General features: G+C 48.4%; 1 protein-coding gene across 6 annotated transcripts in view; it reads left to right on the top strand.

Annotated features, from left to right (window-relative positions):
* Positions 1–12,216: 12,216 nt before the first annotated feature.
* The window catches only part of tnnt3b (troponin T type 3b (skeletal, fast)), a 32,773-nt gene continuing 28,328 nt past the window's right edge, over positions 12,217–16,661 (top strand). For all 6 annotated transcript variants that reach the window (XM_064986889.1, XM_064986881.1, XM_064986867.1 and 3 more), the window contains exon 1: positions 12,217–12,316. The gene's annotated coding sequence lies outside the window, so the exon portion shown is untranslated. The remainder of the gene's footprint in view (positions 12,317–16,661) is intronic.

Below are 16,661 nucleotides of genomic sequence, written 5' to 3'. Positions count from 1 at the left end.
TTGCCGGAGAGGAAGGAAACTGCTCAGGCATTTCACCATGAGGCCAATGGTGACTTTAAAACAGTTAGACTTTAATGGTTGTGATTTGAGAAAACTGAGGATGGATAAACAACATTGTAGTTACTCCACAATACTAACCTAAATGACAGAGTGAAAAAAGGGAGCTTGTACAGAATACAAATATTCCAAAACTTGCATCCTGTTTACAACAAGGCACATAAGTAATACTGCAAAAAACTCCTGAACAGAAAGCATTATGTTTGGGGAAAATCCAATACACCACATCACTGAGTACCACTCTTCATATTCTCAAGCATGGTGGTGGTTGCATCAGGTTATGGGTATGCTTGTTATTAGCAAGGACTTTGTTAAGGACGAAGGAGTGTCTTAGGATAAAAAGAAACAGAATAGAGCTAAAAGCACAGCTAATCTCCCAGAGGAAAACCTGGTTCAGTCTGCTTTCCAACAGACACTGGGGAATGAATTAATCTTTCAGCAGAACAATAACCTCAAACACAAGGCCAAATCTACACTTGAAATTGCTTACCAAGATGACATTGAAGGTCCTGAGTAGCCTGGTTACAGTTTTGACTCAAATCGGCTTGAAAATCTATGGTAAGACTTGAAAATGGCAATGATTAGCCATCAACTTGACAGAGCTTGAAGAACTTTAAAATGAACTACGGGCAAATATTGTTCATGGGGGGAAAAAAAGTCCATGCTCATAAAATAAATAGTTTGTATGTCTATTCTAAAATAAAGCCTGTCCTCCATTTGCAACAGACATGTTCCGTAAGATACAGTAGCACGTTATGCTTGTTACAGCGGAAAAGGAAGGGTTTTTGTTTCCTAAACACCCGGGGCTCTAATATAGGTCTGGCTGCCTCTTGGGACACTGGGAAAAGGTCCAGGGCCTAATTTTAGTCTGAGGTAAGAGAGGGGGACGGTATCGTGAGACACCAGACACCTGCTCTCTGCAGTTATCTGTCCTACAGGCAGTGAATCAGTCCCACTGTGCTCTGTGAACCAATGGGTACGTTTCAGGTCGTCTTTTATTCAGTCACACTGTACAGATGATAAGATGTGTTAAATGTCCCAGGAACCAAATTAATATGATTTGTCAGTCTTCTGAGATGCATTAAAGCTGACCTGGAACGCAGCCATTACTAGGCCACAGCTTCTGTAGGTCACAGCTTCTGTAGGTCACAGCTTCTGTAGCTCACAGCTTCTGTAGGTCACAGCTTCTGTAGGTCACAGCTTCTGTAGGCCACAGCTTCTGTAGGTCACAGCTTCTGTAGGCCACAGCTTCTGTAGGTCACAGCTTCTGTAGGTCACAGCTTCTGTAGGTCACAGCTTCTGTAGGTCACAGCTTCTGTAGGCCACAGCTTCTGTAGGTCACAGCTTCTGTAGGTCACAGCTTCTGTAGGCCACAGCTTCTGTAGGTCACAGCTTCTGTAGGTCACAGCTTCTGTAGGCCACAGCTTCTGTAGGTCACAGCTTCTGTAGGTCACAGTTTCTGTAGGTCACAGCTTCTGTAGGTCACAGCTTCTGTAGTCCACAGCTTCTGTAGGTCACAGCTTCTGTAGGCCACAGCTTCTGTAGGCCACAGCTTCTGTATGCCACCGCTTCTGTAGGTCACAGCTTCTGTAGGTCACAGCTTCTGTAGGCCACAGCTTCTGTAGGTTACAGCTTCTGTAGGTGACAGCTTCTGTAGGCCACAGCTTCTGTAGGTCACAGCTTCTGTAGCTCACAGCTTCTGTAGCTCACAGCTTCTGTAGGCCACAGCTTCTGTAGGTCACAGCTTCTGTAGCTCACAGCTTCTGTAGGTCACAGCTTCTGTAGGTCACAGCTTCTGTAGGTCACAGCTTCTGTAGGCCACAGCTTCTGTAGGTCACAGCTTCTGTAGGTCACAGCTTCTGTAGGCCACAGCTTCTGTAGGTCACAGCTTCTGTAGGTCACAGCTTCTGTAGGTCACAGCTTCTGTAGGCCACAGCTTCTGTAGGTCACAGCTTCTGTAGGTCACCGCTTCAGTAGGTCACAGCTTCTGTAGCTCACAGCTTCTGTAGGTCACAGCTTCTGTAGGCCACAGCTTCTGTAGGTCACAGCTTCTGTAGGTCACAGCCAGGCCACCGCATGGGAAGATCTCAATTGCATACTCAATTGTCTACTCCTCACGTCCTCTCTCCTCGTCTAGTTCTCAAAATCCATTGGATTCCTCCCCTCCAACCTTCTCCAATGGGTTTTTGAGAAAGAGGTGTGGAGAGAGGGGGGTGAGGAGAGAGGAGGTGAGGAGAGAGGACGTGAGGAGTATAGAATTGTGATTCTCCCCATGACAACATGATCTACCAAACGGGACCACAGACCCTACCGGTTTTCATACTTTGGGGTGGAATACCTTCTAATCTGTGGAGATGATTTTCCTGATTTTATATTAGGTTTAAAATAACAAAACACACAAATTGGTTCAACAAAGGTTCTCTGGAAAATGTTTAACTGGAAAATGGTGTTAATGTTCTCAGAATGTCAATTGGACCGTTTCTACCAAATGTATCCCTTTGAACTACTACAGCTCCGACACCCCCTACATCTCCTACAGCCCCTACAGCTCCGACACCCCCTACATCTCCTACAGTCCCTACAGCCCCTACAGCCCCTACACCCCCTACACATCCTACAGCTCCTACAGCCCCTACAGCCCCTACAGCTCCTACAGCCCCTACAGCCCCTACAGCCCCTACAGCCCCTACAGCTCCTACAGCCCCTACACCCCCTACACCCCCTACAGCCCCTACAGCCCCTACAGCTCCTACAGCCCCTACAGCCCATACTGCTCCTACAGCCCCTACAGCCCCTACAGCTCCTACAGCCCCTACAGCCCCTACAGCTCCTACAGCCCCTACAGCTCCTACAGCCCCTACAGCTCCTACAGCTCCTACAGCTCCTACAGCCCCTACAGCTCCTACAGCCCCTACAGCCCCTACAGCTCCTACAGCCCCTACAGCTCCTACAGCCCCTACAGCTCCTACAGCCCCTACAGCCCCTACACCCCCTACAGCCCTACAGCCCCTACAGCCCCTACAGCCCCTACAGCCCCTACAGCTCCTACAGCCCCTACAGCCCCTACAGCTCCTACAGCCCCTACAGCTCCTACAGCTCCTACAGCTCCTACAGCCCCTACAGCTCCTACAGCCCCTACACCCCCTACAGCCCCTACAGCTCCTACAGCCCCTACAGCTCCTACAGCCCCTACACCCCCTACACCCCCTACAGCCCCTACAGCTCTTACAGCCCCTACAGCCCCTACACCCCCTACAGCCCCTACTGCTCTTACAGCCCCTACAGCCCCTACAGCTCCTACAGCCCCTACAGCCCCTACAGCTCCTACAGCCCCTACAGCTCTTACAGCCCCTACAGCCCCTACAGCTCCTACAGCCCCTACAGCCCCTACAGCTCGCACAGCTCCCTCAGCCCCTGCAGCCCCTACAGCCCCTACACCCCCTACAGCTCCTACAGCTCCTATAGCTCCTACACCCCCTACACCCCCTACAGCCCCTACAGCCCCTACACCCCTACAGCTCCAACAGCTCCTACACCCCCTACAGCCCCTACACCCCCTACAGCTCCAACAGCCCCTACAGCTCCTACACCCCCTACAGCTCCTACACCCCCAACAGCCCCTACAGCTCCTACAGCCCCTACAGCTCCTACACCCCCAACAGCCCCTACAGCCCCTACAGCTCCTACACCCCCTACAGCTCCTACACCCCCAACAGCCCCTACAGCTCCTACACCCCCTACAGCCCTACACCCCTACACCCCCTACACCCCCTACAGCTCCTACACCCCCTACACCCCCTACACCCCCTACAGCTCCTACAGCTCCCTCACCCCCTACAGCTCCAACAGCCCCTACACCCCCTACAGTCCCTACAGCTCCTACAGCTCCTACAGCCCCAGACCTTAAACCCAGTGCTCGATACATGAGAAGAGGTCACCCTTTTTAAAGCCTGGGGGTTAGACTGGGAGGCCTCCGACCCACCGGCTCCAAAGAGGAAAGTGTAAGATTAACTCGGCACTGTCCTCTGACCTCAAGTTCAGCTCCTTTACTTTAGAACAGTGAAAATGAATCAACCACAAGTAAAAACAGACATAAACGATGCCAAATGACGATCCGTTAACAAAGCTGTGCTACGTTGGCATGGCTTTGTCCACAATCACATGTTTTTTTGTTGTTGACACAATTAAGTTTAGTCAAATTTGACGCAAGTTTATTAATGTAGCAGTTTGCTATGTTTGCTATGTTTGTCAAACAAAGAATAATTCACTTTTACAGGCACATACTGTCACTGTACACAGAAAACATCTCCAAATATCACAACACTCATTAGAATCTGTCTTTATTTCTTCAGAAGTACATTTTTCAAGTCCAGTGATATAACAGAGATTGTGTTGCTACGCAGATATCATTCATCTGTTCATTACTGATGCAAAACGTGCAACATGTTTAAGTGCAGGTCTACAAATGCAAACTTTTTTTTGTTTAACTGATCACATTCATGGCTTTTTGAGAGGTTCAAATGCATTTCCGGGGAGCAAATCCACAACAGATGTAGTTGGCCTATTCCCCTTCCATGCAAATCAACACATAACAGGACAGCAACATGATCTAGCCAATCACACGGACAGACACTGAATTACATTGTGTTTACCTTAGGGATTCCTAGTTAGGGGCAAACTCTCTGGCTGGCCTTGGCTGCTATAATCCCAGACTGGAGTGTAACCTCACAGAGGCAGGGTCATCTTGGACTGAGTGAGCTGAACCCTGTCTACCATAGTGGGGCAACGATCTCCCGTCGGCAACCACTCCAAAAATAAAACCCTGATGCACCCAGTACCTGTTCCACTGTGACAGCAGAACTGCAGCCAGCGCAGCACCGAGGCAGGACCATGTCAGCTACAGAGCTACCTGTACCGAGGCAGGACCATGACAGCTACAGAGCTAAACTGTACCGAGGCAGGACCATGACAGCTACAGAGCTACCTGTACCGAGGCAGGACCATGACAGCTACAGAGCTACCTGTACCGAGGCAGGACCATGACAGCTACAGAGCTACCTGTACCGAGGCAGGACCATGACAGCTACAGAGCTAAACTGTACCGAGGCAGGACCATGTCAGCTACAGAGCTACCTGTACCGAGGCAAGACCATGACAGCTACAGAGCTACCTGTACCGTGGCGGGACCATGACAGCTACAGAGCTACCTGTACCGAGGCAGGACCATGTCAGCTACAGAGCTACCTGTACCGAGGCAGGACCATGTCAGCTACAGAGCTACCTGTACCGAGGCAGGACCATGACAGCTACAGAGCTAAACTGTACCGAGGCAGGACCATGTCAGCTACATAGCTACCTGTACCGTGGCAGGACCATGACAGCTACAGAGCTACCTGTACCGAGGCAGGACCATGACAGCTACAGAGCTACCTGTACCGTGGCGGGACCATGACAGCTACAGAGCTACCTGTACCGAGGCAGGACCATGACAGCTACAGAGCTACCTGTACCGAGGCAGGACCATGACAGCTACTGAGCTACCTGTACCGAGGCAGGACCATGACAGCTACAGAGCTACCTGTACCGAGGCAGGACCATGACAGCTACAGAGCTACCTGTACCGAGGCAGGACCATGACAGCTACAGAGCTACCTGTCCCGAGGCAGGACCATGACAGCTACAGAGCTACCTGTACCGAGGCAGGACCATGACAGCTACAGAGCTACCTGTACCGAGGCAGGACCATGACAGCTACAGAGCTACCTGTTCCGAGGCAGGACGATGTCAGCTACAGAGCTACCTGTACCGAGGCAGGACCATGACAGCTACAGAGCTAAACTGTACCGAGGCAGGACCATGTCAGCTACAGAGCTACCTGTACCGTGGCGGGACCATGACATTTACAGAGCTACCTGTACCGAGGCAGGACCATGTCAGCTACAGAGCTACCTGTACCGAGGCAGGACCATGACAGCTACAGAGCTACCTGTACCGAGGCAGGACCATGACAGCTACAGAGCTACCTGTACCGAGGCAGGACCATGACAGCTACAGAGCTACCTGTACTGAGGCAGGACCATGTCAGCTACAGAGCTACCTGTACCGAGGCAGGACCATGACAGCTACAGAGCTACCTGTACCGAGGCAGGACCATGACAGCTACAGAGCTAAACTGTACCGAGGCAGAACCATGTCAGCTACAGAGCTACCTGTACCGAGGCAGGACCATGACAGCTACAGAGCTACCTGTACCGAGGCAGGACCATGACAGCTACAGAGCTACCTGTACCGTGGCGGGACCATGACAGCTACAGAGCTACCTGTACCGAGGCAGGACCATGACAGCTACAGAGCTACCTGTACCGAGGCAGGAATGACAGCTACAGAGCTACCTGTACCGAGGCAGGACCATGACAGCTACAGAGCTACCTGTACCGAGGCAGGACCATGACAGCTACAGAGCTACCTGTACCGAGGCAGGACCATGACAGCTACAGAGCTACCTGTACCGAGGCAGGACCATGACAGCTACAGAGCTACCTGTACCGAGGCAGGACCATGACAGCTACAGAGCTGTCTATACCCAGGAAGGCAGGGAGTTTCCACAACCACAGAGCTGTAGGAACCCAGGAAGGCAGGGAGTTTCCACAACCACAGAGCTGTCTGTACCCAGGAAGGCAGGGAGTTTCCACAACCACAGAGCTGTCTGTACAGGGAGGGGGATTCCAAACCACCTGAGATATATTACCAGGCCACGCCCTGCAGAAAGAACCTGTTGATCTACTCTGAGTATGACCTGATCTGGACTGTTCCTGTTCCTGCTCCTGCTCCTGCTCCTGTTCCTGTTCCTGTCCCATTCCTGCTCCTGTTCCTGTTCCTGTTCCTGCTCCTGTTCCTGTTCCTGTTCCTGTTCCTGTTCCTGCTCCTGTTCCTGTTCCTGTTCTGTTCCTGTTCCTGTTCCTGTTCCTGTTCCTGTCCCATTCCTGCTCCTGCTCCTGCTCCTGTTCCTGTTCTGTTCCTGTTCCTGCTCCTGCTCCTGCTCCTGCTCCTGTTCCTGCTCCTGTTCCTGCTCCTGCTCCTGTTCCTGCTCCTGTTCCTGCTCCTGTTCCTGTTCCTGCTCCTGTTCCTGCTCCTGTCCTGTTCCTGTTCCTAATCTTGTTCCTGCTCCTGTTCCTGCTCCTGTTCCTGTTCCTGCTCCTGTTTTTGCTCCTGTTCCTGCTCCTGTTCCTGTTCCTGCTCCTGTTCCTGTTCTTGCTCCTGTTCCTGCTCCTGCTCCTGCTCCTGTTCTGTTCCTGTTCCTGTTCCTGCTCCTGTTCCTGCTCCTGTCCTGTTCCTGCTCCTGTTCCTTCTCCTGCTCCTGTTCCTGTTCCTGTTCCTGCTCTTGTTCCTGTTCCTGCTCCTGTTTTTGCTCCTGTTCCTGTTCCTGCTCTTGTTCCTGTTCCTGTTCCCGTTCCTGCTCCTCTTCCTGCTCCTGCTCCTGCTCCTGCTCCTGCTCCTGCTCCTGCTCCTGCTCCTGCTCCTGCTCCTGTTCCTGCTCAGCTGCTCCTGTTCCTGCTCCTGCTCTGCTGCTCCTGTTCCTTATCCTGCTCCTGTTCTGCTGCTCCTGTTCCTGTTCCTGTTCCTGCTCCTGTTCTTGCTCCTGCTCATGCTCCTGCTCCTGTTCCTGCTCCTGTTCCTGCTCCTGCTCCTGTCCCTGCTCCTGCTCCTGCTCCTGCTCCTGTTCCTGTTCTGTTCCTGTTCCTGCTCCTGTTCCTGTTCCTGTCCCATTCCTGCTCCTGTTCCTGTTCCTGTTCCTGTTCCTGCTCCTGCTCCTGTTCCTGTTCCTGCTCATGCTCCTGCTCCTGTTCCTGCTCCTGTTCCTGCTCCTGCTCCTGTTCCTGCTCCTGCTCCTGCTCCTGTTCCTGTTCTGTTCCTGTTCCTGCTCCTGTTCCTGCTCCTGCTCCTGTTCCTGCTCCTGTTCCTGCTCCTGCTCCTGCTCCTGTTCCTGCTCCTGTTTTTGCTCCTGTTCCTGCTCCTGTTCTTGCTCCTGTTCCTTCTCCTGCTCCTGTTCTGCTGCTCCTGTTCTTGCTCCTGTTCCTGTTCCTGCTCCTGCTCCTGTTCTGTTCCTGTTCCTGTTCCTGCTCCTGTTCCTGCTCCTGTTCCTTCTCCTGCTCTTGTTCCTGTTCCTGCTCCTGTTTTTGCTCCTGTTCCTGTTCCTGCTCTTGTTCCTGTTCCTGTTCCCGTTCCTGCTCCTGTTCCTGTTCCTGCTCCTGCTCCTGCTCCTGCTCCTGCTCCTGCTCTGCTGCTCCTGTTCCTTATCCTGCTCCTGTTCTGCTGTTCCTGTTCCTGCTCCTGTTCTTGCTCCTGTTCCTGCTCCTGCTCCTGTTCTTGCTCCTGTTCCTGTTCCCGTTCCTGTTCCCGCTCCCGCTCCTGCTCCTGCTCCTGCTCCTGCTCCTGCTCCTGCTCCTGCTCCTGCTCCTGCTCCTGCTCCTGCTCCTGCTCCTGCTCCTGCTCCTGCTCCTGCTCCTGCTCCTGTTCCTGCTCCTGTTCTGCTGCTCCTGTTCTTGCTCCTGTTCTTGCTCCTGTTCCTGCTCCTGCTCCTGCTCCTGCTCCTGCTCCTGCTCCTGCTCCTGCTCCTGCTCCTGCTCCTGTTCCTGTTCCTGCTCCTGTTCTGCTGCTCCTGCTCCTGCTCCTGTTCTTGCTCCTGTTCCTGTTCCTGTTCCCGTTCCCGTTCCTGCTCCTGCTCCTGCTCCTGCTCCTGCTCCTGCTCCTGCTCCTGCTCCTGTTCCTGTTCTTGCTCCTGTTCCTGTTCCTTGCTCCTGTTCCTGTTCCTTGCTCCTGTTCCTGCTCCTGTTCTTGCTCCTGTTTCTGCTCCTGCTCCTGTTCCTGTTCTGCTGCTCCTACACAACAACCCCTAGAGTGTGGTGTTGTGTAGAGAGGAAGGAGGGAGTCCATATGATAGGCCGGCATGTCGGTGGGCGTGGTGTTGTGTAGAGAGGAAGGAGGGAGAACCATATGATAGGCCGGCATGTCGGTGGGTGTGGTGTTGAGTAGAGAGGAAGGAGGGAGAACCATATGATAGGCTGGCATGTCGGTGGGTGTGGTGTTGTGTAGAGAGGAAGGAGGGAGAACCATATGATAGGCCGGCATGTCGGTGGGTGTGGTGTTGTGTAGAGAGGAAGGAGGGAGAACCATATGATAGGCCGGCATGTCGGTGGGTGTGGTGTTGTGTAGAGAGGAAGGAGGGAGTCCATATGATAGGCCGGCATGTCGGTGGGTGTGGTGTTGTGTAGAGAGGAAGGAGGGAGTCCATATGATAGGCCGGCATGTCGGTGGGTGTGGTGTTGTGTAGAGAGGAAGGAGGGAGTCCATATGATAGGCTGGCATGTCGGTGGGTGTGGTGTTGTGTAGAGAGGAAGGAGGGAGAACCATATGATAGGCTGGCATGTCGGTGGGTGTGGTGTTGAGTAGAGAGGAAGGAGGGAGAACCATATGATAGGCCGGCATGTCGGTGGGCGTGGTGTTGTGTAGAGAGGAAGGAGGGAGGTCCATATGATAGGCCGGCATGTCAGTGGGTGTGTCCTCTTCTCTCTGAGGCTGTGATCAACTTAGTGAAAGGGTGCAGCAGCATGGTTGAGTACTATGCAGGTGCCCTGTCATGTAAACAGGTAAACAAATACAAATGAATATGAAAACATCACACGAACATAAATATGTAAATTATGTAACATGAATATGTATACATATGCAAATCGGGTTACCAACATACAGGTACAAATTAATAAGAAAATATATACATCATTTTTTTTAACCATGCATGTAGACATATAATATAAATATAAATATACAAAAGATGTCGGAAGATAAGTTACACAGAAATGAATAAAGTTGTCAAAGCACCCAACATTTCATCACAATGCCTCCCAAAACATACAATACCTGATATTATAATGTCTGGAAGACATGAGGTACACAGAACACTACAGGTACAGTATATCTAATACCTGATATTATAACACAGAACACTACAGGTACAGTATATCTAATACCTGATATTATAACACAGAACACTACAGGTACAGTATATCTAATACCTGATATTATAACACAGAACACTACAGGTACAGTATATTTAATACCTGATATTATAACACAGAACACTACATGTACAGTATATTTAATACCTGATATTATAACACAGAACACTACAGGTACAGTATATCTAATACCTGATATTATAACGTCTGGAAGACATGAGGTACACAGAACACTACATGTACAGTATATTTAATACCTGATATTATAACACAGAACACTACATGTACAGTATATCTAATGCGTCCTGATATTATAACACAGAACACTACAGGTACAGTATATCTAATACCTGATATTATAACACAGAACACTACATGTACAGTATATTTAATACCTGATATTATAACACAGAACACTACAGGTACAGTATATCTAATACCTGATATTATAACGTCTGGAAGACATGAGGTACACAGAACACTACATGTACAGTATATTTAATACCTGATATTATAACACAGAACACTACATGTACAGTATATCTAATACCTGATATTATAACACAGAACACTACAGGTACAGTATATCTAATACCTGATATTATAACACAGAACACTACATGTACAGTATATCTAATACCTGATATTATAACACAGAACACTACAGGTACAGTATATCTAATACCTGATATTATAACACAGAACACTACAGGTACAGTATATCTAATACCTGATATTATAACACAGAACACTACATGTACAGTATATCTAATACCTGATATTATAACACAGAAGACTACAGGTACAGTATATCTAATACCTGATATTATAACACAGAACACTACAGGTACAGTATATCTAATACCTGATATTATAACACAGAACACTACAGGTACAGTATATCTAATACCTGATATTATAACACAGAACACTACAGGTACAGTATATCTAATACCTGATATTATAACGTCTGGAAGACATGAGGTACACAGAACACTACAGGTACAGTATATTTAATACCTGATATTATAACACAGAACACTACATGTACAGTATATTTAATACCTGATATTATAACACAGAACACTACAGGTACAGTATATCTAATACCTGATATTATAACGTCTGGAAGACATGAGGTACACAGAACACTACAGGTACAGTATATTTAATACCTGATATTATAACACAGAACACTACAGGTACAGTATATCTAATACCTGATATTATAACACAGAACACTACAGGTACAGTGTATCTAATACCTGATATTATAACACAGAACACTACAGGTACAGTATATCTAATACCTGATATTATAACACAGAACACTACAGGTACAGTATATCTAATACCTGATATTATAACACAGAACACTACAGGTACAGTATATCTAATACCTGATATTATAACACAGAACACTACAGGTACAGTATATCTAATACCTGATATTATAACACAGAACACTACAGGTACAGTATATCTAATACCTGATATTATAACACAGAACACTACAGGTACAGTATATCTAATACATGATATTATAACACAGAACACTACAGGTACAGTATATCTAATACCTGATATTATAACGTCTGGAAGACATGAGGTACACAGAACACTACAGGTACAGTATATCTAATACCTGGATCAAAATACTAGAAGATGTAACATAATAACTGACTGGTTCGTAGTCTGTATAGTACACCATCCTCTCCTCTGCCATCCCATGACTGGACTCAGTAATGACTGACTGACTGACTGACTGACTGACTGACTGACTGACTGACTGACTGACTGTGTGTATTCCTGCTGGTAGAACACACAGGGGGACATTGTCCGCGTTCCAAGCCACTGATGTATAACCCTCCAAACTCCAGCAGGTTATGCCCACTGGGATCCCCATTACTCACACTATCAGTTCTGCTGCTGCTCACGACAAATATAGATGTAAATATAGCATCTCAGCTGCTTCTTTCCACAACCAGAACCCCACTCCTTCTCTTATCCCTCATTACCACCCACCCCCCCAACTCCCCACCTTCGTCCATCTCCTTATTGAGGGTGTTAAGATGCCGCAGGCCCCCCCCGACTCCCCTACCTCACACTGTCAGACCCCAGCCAATGAGCAGCTTGACGAGATCAAATATCACTATAACACAAGGACGTATTTGATGAGAAGAGTTTACAGCCAGTCTCACCATCCATCGCCAAGGAGTCTCACTTCTTTCAACTTTTCTGAGGTAAGAAAGAAAGATAGACAGAAAGACAAAAGGGAAGGAGAAACACAACATTTAACCGTTTAAGAGTGATTGATTCCTGTGTTTATTATAGAGGGTTTGTTCGTGTTCCTGGGCAGGTACGTGCCACTGATACAGAGAGACAGACAGAGGTGGATAAAGAGACAGTGATTTACGAGTCCAGGAAGAAGAAGTGGTCTCTCCCACTGTAGCCTACTAACGTATAGAACTGGAGTCTAGGAAGAGGAAGTGGTCTCTCCCACTGTAGCCTACTAACGTATAGAACTGGAGTCTAGGAAGAGGAAGTGGTCTCTCCCACTGTAGCCTACTAACGTATAGAACTGGAGTCTAGGAAGAGGAAGTGGTCTCTCCCACTGTAGCCTACTAACGTATAGAACTGGAGTCTAGGAAGAGGAAGTGGTCTCTCCCACTGTAGCCTACTAACGTATAGAACTGGAGTCTAGGAAGAGGAAGTGGTCTCTCCCACTGTAGCCTACTAACGTATAGAACTGGAGTCTAGGAAGAGGAAGTGGTCTCTCCCACTGTAGCCTACTAACGTATAGAACTGGAGTCTAGGAAGAGGAAGTGGTCTCTCCCACTGTAGCCTACTAACGTATAGAACTGGAGTCTAGGAAGAGGAAGTGGTCTCTCCCACTGTCACAGTACATTTACCATAGGAGAATCTATAGGCTACTAACGTATAGAACTGGAGTCTAGGAAGAGGAAGTGGTCTCTCCCACTGTCACAGTACATTTACCATAGGAGAATCTATAGGCTACTAACGTATAGAACTGGAGTCTAGGAAGAGGAAGTGGTCTCTCCCACTGTAGCCTACTAACGTATAGAACTGGAGTCTAGGAAGAGGAAGTGGCCTCTCCTACTGTCACAGTAGATTTACCATAGGAGAATCTATAGGCTACTAACGTATAGAACTGGTACTAACTGCTGGTTGTAATCTAAGCTGCTCCAGCCAGACTGCTGGGGGCATCTGAGCCCAGATGTTGGATTGTGGGACACGTCTCACAATTGCAAAACATTTGAAACATCTCTAAGTTTACTCTCTAAGTTTACATGCAGCACTGTAAACAGTCTGAAACACTGAAATAGTTCAGTTTCTTCTGTTTGGAGTTTGGTAGCATATCATTTTTAAGACAACAATTTTCATTAGACAACTTTAAATGGTTTAAATTGACCGAAAGAGAAAATATATTGAGTCAATGCTTTCTAGATACAGATACAGAGGTCAATACAATACTTGTTTTCAAGGTGTTTTTATATGTGTTTTATGTAATTGAAAACTTTGGTGGACAATCCCTGGATGCTCAATCAAATCGAAAATGTTTTTGTCACTTGGTTTATAAACAGGTGTAGACTAACAGTGAAATGCTTACGGACGGGCCCTTCCCAACAACGTAGAGAGAAACAACAGGTGTAGACTAACAGTGAAATGCTTACGGACTGGCCCTTCCCAACAACGCAGAGAGAAACAACAGGTGTAGGCTAACAGTGAAATGCTTACGGACGGGCCCTTCCCAACAACGCAGAGAGAAACAACGGGTGTAGACTAACAGTGAAATGCTTACGGACGGGCCCTTCCCAACAACGTAGAGAGAAACAACGGGTGTAGACTAACAGTGAAATGCTTACTGACGGGCCCTTCCCAACAACGTAGAGAGAGAAAAATATAAAAATAATAACACAAAGAATAAATACTAACTGAGTAACGATAACTTGGCTATATACACTGGGTAACAGTACCAAGTCAATGTGCAGGGGTAAGAGGTAATGGAGGTAGATGTGTGCATACTGTATAGGTAGGGGTAAAGTAACTAGGCAACAGGATAGATAATAAACAATAACAGTGGCGTATTTGATTAGTCAAAATAGTTAGTGCAAAAAGGGTCAATGCAGACAGTCCAGGTAGCTATTTGGTTAACTATTTAACTAACTAGGTAGCAGTCTTATGGCAGAGAGAACAGTCTATGACCTGGGTGGCCGGAGTCTTTGACAATTTTTAGGGCCATTCTCTGACGGGCCATTCTCTGGTATAGGGCCATTCTCTGACGGGCCATTCTCTGGTATAGGGCCATTCTCTGACGGGCCATTCTCTGGTATAGGGCCATTCTCTGGTATAGGGCCATTCTCTGGTATAGGGCCATTCTCTGACGGGCCATTCTCTGACGGGCCATTCTCTGACGGGCCATTCTCTGGTATAGGGCCATTCTCTGACGTCTGGTATAGAGGTCCTGGATGGCAGGATGCTCGACCCCAGTGATGTACTGGGCCGAACGTACCTCTGTCTGTAGCGCCTTACGGTCGGATGCCAAGCAGTTGCCGCACCAGGCGATGATGCAGCTAGTCAGCATGCTCTCAATGGTGCAGCTGTGGAACATTTTGAGGACCTGAGGGTCCATGACAAATCATTTCAGCCTCCTGAGGGGGGAAGAGGCGTTGTCGTGTCCTCTTAATGACTGTGTTGGTGTGTGGGGACCATGATGCTTAGTGGGGGGGTGTCAAGAAGTGGGTCCTTGTTTTAGTGTGATGAGCTTGGAGGACACGACAGTGTTGAACGTTGATCTGCAGTCAATGAACAGCATTCTCACATATGTGTTCCTCTTGTTCAGATGGAAGAAGGCAGTGTGGAGGGCAATAGAGATCGAGTCGTCTGTGGATCTGTTTGGGGGGCGGTATGCGGGTGGAGTGGATCCAAGGGTGTCTGGGATGATGATGATGATGTTGACGTGAGCCATGCAAAAGCCTTCTAGATGTGAGTGCTATAGTCCGTTTAGACAGGTTACCATTGCTATAGAGCAGTACAGTGTTTTCTATCAGGTTCAAACAGCTATGGAGATACAGCTGCTCTGAGTGTTCTGGACTGAGGGTTATGGGTCAAAGGTTACATCCCTTGGGGCCTCCAGGGTGGCGTAGTGGTGTAAGGCTGAGCCACCAGAGACTCTGGGTTCGGCCCCAGGCTCTGTCGCAGCCGGGCTCGACCGGGAGGTCCGTGGGTGTCTAAACCCAAGGAAATCTGCAAATGGGCACACACACACACACACACACACACACACACACACACACACAAACACACACACACACACACAAAAAATAGGATAGATTTTCAACCAAATGTTTTTGTATAGTTTTAGTGTTAGTCTGGTGGAGGCTCGTCGTCATCGTCGGCCAGTCTTTAATATCACAAGTTAACCAAACTAACCACAAAGGGTCAACCAAATGGTCTTGTGGAACCCAACCAATCAGGAAGGATCCTCAGACTTCTCCTTTACCATCATCACTTATTCCGTCTTTGTTGTGATGAATGACCACGATGCCCAGATATGGAGAAGAGGAGAGGGAGGATTTGGGAGCTATGTGGACAGAGAAGGTCTCAGCTGAGTCTGGGTAATAAGATCCTAAAGGACTAAGCCTGAAGGACATCTGCAGCTGTCTTGGACCACTAGGTGTGAAAGAACCCTCTTAGGACACTTTATATATATCCGAAGGATTAGAAATGAGAGTTCTTCCACGTCCTGTACAGCCGAGGGCTTCAAAGACATGAATGAGGATGAGGAGAAGTGTTAGCTAGTTGTGTGTACGACACGACACTAAGTTGTCCTTTCAGTGCACCTTAGGGAAGTTTTAACCTACAAATGATGTCAAAAGTTGTTGGAAGGATGTGAATGAAGAGGATACAACTTACCCCAGCAGTGTGTCGGTTAAGGCAGCCCCCCTTCCCCGCCCCTCTCTGATTCAGAGGGGTTGGGTTAAAGACAACTGATGAGGAAGACAACTGACATTAGGTATCCCCCCTTCCCCGCCCCTCTCTGATTCAGAGGAGTTAAATGAGGAAGACACATTTCAGTTGAATGCATTCAGTTGGACAACTGACTAGGTATCCCCCTTCCCCGCCCCTCTCTGATTCAGAGGGGTTAAATGAGGAAGACACATTTCAGTTGAATGCATTCAGTTGGACAACTGACTAGGTACCCCCCCCCCTTCCCCGCCCCTCTCTGATTCAGAGGGGTTGGGTTAAATGAGGAAGACAACTGACCAGGTATCCCCCTTTACAACTGACTAGGTATCCCCCCCTTTCCTTGTATTACCCAGGTATCCCCCCCTTTCCTTGTATTACCCAGGTATCCCCCCCCCTTTCCCTTGTATTACCCAGGTATCCCCCTTTCCTTGTATTACCCAGGTATCCCCCCTTTCCCTTGTATTACCCAGGTATCCCCCTTTCCTTGTATTACCCAGGTATCCCTCCCCTTTCCTTGTATTACCCAGGTATCCCCCCTTTCCCCCACCCTTTCCCTTGTATTACCCAGGTATCCCCCCTTTCCTTGTATTACCCAGG

This window comes from Oncorhynchus masou, chromosome 2 (assembly GCF_036934945.1).
Source record: "Oncorhynchus masou masou isolate Uvic2021 chromosome 2, UVic_Omas_1.1, whole genome shotgun sequence".
NCBI classification, from domain to species: Eukaryota; Metazoa; Chordata; class Actinopteri; order Salmoniformes; family Salmonidae; genus Oncorhynchus; species Oncorhynchus masou.
This window is presented reverse-complemented; position numbering and strand designations above follow the sequence as displayed.